The sequence below is a fragment of the Corvus brachyrhynchos genome, unplaced genomic scaffold, assembly GCF_000691975.1.
Source record: "Corvus brachyrhynchos isolate BGI_N302 unplaced genomic scaffold, ASM69197v1 scaffold167, whole genome shotgun sequence".
Lineage (NCBI taxonomy): Eukaryota > Metazoa > Chordata > Aves > Passeriformes > Corvidae > Corvus > Corvus brachyrhynchos.
Genome location: NW_008239547.1, coordinates 1,526,659 through 1,531,034, shown reverse-complemented (window position 1 = coordinate 1,531,034; position 4,376 = coordinate 1,526,659). Strand labels below are relative to the sequence as shown.

General features: G+C 42.7%; 1 long non-coding RNA gene across 1 annotated transcript in view; it reads left to right on the top strand.

Annotated features, from left to right (window-relative positions):
- Window positions 1-4,135, top strand: part of LOC108448484 — a 9,977-nt gene extending 5,842 nt beyond the window's left edge. The window contains exon 2 of the long non-coding RNA XR_001864379.1: window positions 4,071-4,135. This is a non-coding gene — a long non-coding RNA (uncharacterized LOC108448484). The remainder of the gene's footprint in view (window positions 1-4,070) is intronic.
- The last annotated feature ends 241 nt before the right edge of the window (window positions 4,136-4,376 follow it).

The window sequence follows — 4,376 nt, the reverse complement described above, 5'->3', positions numbered from 1 at the left end:
TGTTACATCTGCATGGACCAGCACTGGAAGGGAACATAAGGCACAACTCACCAGAAAACTTCTCAGCTATTTTGTGGTTGAAAAAGATTTAGGAACCATAGATCCCATCCCTGCTTTAAAAATCAACACAGACTTCCAGCCTTTCTCTTTGGGATTGACCCCTTTCTGCCCCATCCTCCACTCTGCATTTCAGGCCCACCCGCAGCCCTTGTACCTACACCAAGCTTCTCACCTCTCTGCCTGGACAGCCTGGTTCCCTTAAAAGTACAGCAAATGCCAAATTGTGCCTCCTTGTTTTAAAACACGGAAAAATTACTCAGAAGGTATGGACCATTTTGCCTGACATCAGTGGACAGCTGAGTAGAAAGCAGAAGGAGGCTGTGCTGGTACAGCTGGATCTCCCCTAGGTGTCTGACTTGGAACCACACAATAGGTGATACTTTATATAAAGATAATAAGGCACATAGAGATTAAAAACTATCTTAATGAAGAATATAAAAATGTAAGATGACATTTAATTAGAAAATATCTGAATGGGCTTCTCCTGGGAGTAGTTCTCAGCCTTTTCATCTATTCATCAATGGTCTACTCAATGTCATAAGAGCTTGGTCAGTAAGAGCTTGTGCATGGCACTAAAACCAAGGTCTGCAGAAAGTAGTGACGGGAACATGTTGTTCTTATGAGCTCTGATAAATGGACACAGGACATTTACCAGAGCTCATAAGGCTCTGATAAATGCCCTACAGGATATTTCAGAAAAGTCTAATGGAAATCAGAAATGCAGGGGATGCTGGAAGAACAGAAGACTATGTTGAAAATCAGTTTTTCAGAGGGAAGTTGAAAAGGCCATCCAGAACACCAGCCTGTGGCATAAGGTGCAAATGGAAATATTGAGTGAAAGGAATTGATTTTGCTACAGTACAATTAATTCCCAAGACCACTACTATGTGCAATTCTGATGCCCACTTTTCTAAATCTCTCAGCTTCCTTATAGAAAGCTGTACAAAAGTGATAAAAATTTGGAAAACAAGTCATAAAAGTGTGAGCCAAGGAACAACTAACTGCATGCCTAGGTTGGGCTGGATAGCTGTTCTCCTTCCTGACCCTGGAATAAGTTTTCCACCCAACTCTTTCATGGACACTGGCCAGACCTGTAAGTTTTGTAGCCTCTCATGAAGCCAGCTATTATTTTCTTCAAGTATCGCATTTAAGCTTTCTGCTATTAAGTACAGGAGTCACAAAGGAAGGATTTCCCCATGGACACAGATGTATTAATTTGGCTTCTGATCTTAGGAAAAATACGGATGTCCTTTTTAACTTTGTTTCCTAAGGAAACCGAGATGCAAAGGCACCATGTGTCTCTGTATGTGTATGATCCAGTTCTCATGCAGATTCTCTGGCCAGCTTTAACCAAATGTAACAGGGAGGTACAGACTGCTTTGAGCTATGAAGTTCCTATACATCTTCAGAGGAACAGGAGTTCAGGTAGAAGAGGGGGTCTAAGCACCCTGCACAAGGAAAAGTGGAAGTACAATCCCCCAAGGTAACAGGCACTAATACACCATGTGAATATTTACTCACAGTAAAGTTCCATTAGGAACCCAGGATCAATCACAAAACACAAATCTGTAGGAAGTGCTGGAAGGGGTGAAGGCAGATGGGCAGAATTATTTGTTCTGGTTCCCCTCAGAAATAGCAGAGCTTAGCCCCAGATGCAGAAAGGTGCTGACAGGCCAGAAGTCAAGGGAGGGGAAGAAAGCTGTCCCTCTAAGATGTGCCTGGCACAACTGCTCCAGGACAAACAGGGCAGAGCAGGCCAGGTCAGGGCAAGGTGGTGCTGCCATGGCAGAGGGAAGAAACCGTGGGGAAGGTTCATCTTCCCTGCAGCTGAGCCGTGCCTCACCTGCAGGAATCCCCCGCCCATATCTTCTCTAATCAGTTCCCTTTCATCACAGGAACCTGCTGAGCTGGAAAACAGATTATAAGTAACTCCATGTATGAAAAGTACTCAGCAGATTCTTCTCCATTGGACCCCTTTCCTAATTCCATCTATGAAAGCAGTTGGCAGGTTCTTCTCTGCTTGACTCCTTTACTAGCTAAAAATGCAGTCACCTAAATATAGGTGAAACCTCTACCAACTTAAATGAATCCTTCTAGTGTTAAATATATGCAGAACTACTAGATACTTTTTTTTTTTACTAGGAGGATATATGGTCCAACTCACTGTACTGTTATGAACAGGGTATTTTGGATAACATTTCATAAACTTCCTTAATTAACTAGCTTTGTAGTAAAGTATCTGAATAAATTCTAATGCTCTATTTGGCTGGTAATCTGCAAATAACACTGGTATCAGATAAAAACAAAACAAGGAAATAACTAAAATTAATAATTACTAATAATTCTATAATTATTACTAAATAATATTAATGCTTTTGTTGAAATTCTATGAATTACTACAAAAAATTCTAATAAACTATTAACAGCACTTCCTAGAAGCTCTGGAAACACTATTTCCCCAATAATTTTCTCTTTTCCTCTGTTTTCCTAAAGATTAAGTTTACATAAGAGTAAGCAATCCTTATATTTTTAAAATTTGTTAGTATTTTTCTCTTGTTTAACTGTCATTTTCATGGACATAATTTGAAAAAAAACCAGCTTGTACTTTTTGTTCTGATCCCTTGAGACAAATATTAGAGGGAGAAAATTTACAAAATCTAACACTATCCCAAGGGTATAGAAAGAGCAAGTGCTCAAGCGGTATCAAATTCCTTATGTACCCAGCTATATTTCACAGAGATGCCACACCAGAGAAACAAATGTTTCTAGAGCTGATTTGTCAGTTCTAAGACCACAAAACAGTCACTTCACATATACATATTTAATATGAGAGGATGTTTTTATAGAAATAAAATAAATGTTTCTGCTTAGACAGCTCTAGCATTTTCAGCTGGTAAAGAGTTCTGTATCTACAGGCAAAACCTTTTGGGTTTTAATTGTGGGAACACAATTACTAAATCCATGAACTTTAACAGTACTATAATCTGACGGTATTTCTGAAATAGACCTATGTCACAGCAATATATTCCTTTAAATATCTTAGGTGGAAAAATCCTCCAGGGCAATAAGTAGGACAAACATGTTTACGATTATTCAGCACTGTAGATTGCTGAACTGGTGATGTCAGCTATACAAGGCATTTCTGCAGAGGAAAAAAAAGCCACAAGATACATTCGAATGGCCCTATCTATGTCCCCACACTAAAAGAAAATGCCTCATCCTGCTGACCCAGAACAGGTGAGAGGGATCTGTGCCCTCACAGCTGCGTGCAAGAAAAATACACCAAAAGCAATAGTGAATGTATTTGGCTTCCAAACAAATATATTTCAAAGATAAAACAATTTCTGTATTAGCAGAAAGCATGCTGTTAACAAGAATTCTTTTATATTCAGTGCTTTTTAACATTTCTGGAAAGGTGAGGCAAACCTATTCCCTTCAATTTTCAGTGCTGGGTGTTGAGCACATCCTCCTGAACGGCGTCCCTTTTGCTGCAGGCAGGAGCGAGCGCTGTGTTACGGGATGACACGGGCTGTGTCCCCGACGTGACATGGGGCATCTCGACAGGCCTCGCTGCCACTGTGCAGCCGTGCCAAGGAGCTGCCTCGGGTCCGCAGCGGCTTCGGCGCTGCTCTGGCTTCGCATCACACCACGGCAGCTGTACAGGGCTGGGTAATCAGAGCCGGGGCTTGGTTTTCTGCCACTCACTGCCCCACTCTGCTCGTCGCTAGGGTAGGCAAGTTAACAGCATCTAATTATCCCGGCCCTCTAGTAATGACACTGTGCCCCCTGCAGTTTCCATGGGATACGGTCCCTCTCTTGCCTTCCTCTCCTGAGCTGCGGGGCACAAGGCTTGCTTCCCAAAATTGCTTTTTTGGGGGGCACAAAGAAAATCTGGGTTGAGACTAAGTTAGAACAGCTAGCAAGGGCTGGATCCTGGCAAGGAGCGCACTGTGAGAGCTTGGGCAAAGAGGAGCTCTGCATCTCATTAACCGCTTTTCTTTGCTGCGAAGGTACTCAGCGGAAATTCTTCATCAGCACAGAAATACATTCTCCGGAAAAACGTCCTCTTTCTTCTGGAAACGTTCTCTTTCTTCTCACATCCTCCTCCATTACCAAGCAGGCCAGAGACATCTGAGTGCCATTTCCATGCTGTCAGACCGACTTCAGGCACCGCAGAGCCACCACCACTCCTCCAGGATCCCTCCTGCTGTGGCGCCTGCCCATCGGGGTGGGATGCTGCCCCCGGGACAAAGCTCAGGCTGAGCTTTAATGCTGAGGGCATTATAACTGCATGGTGGCCTTTCCAACCAAGCCTG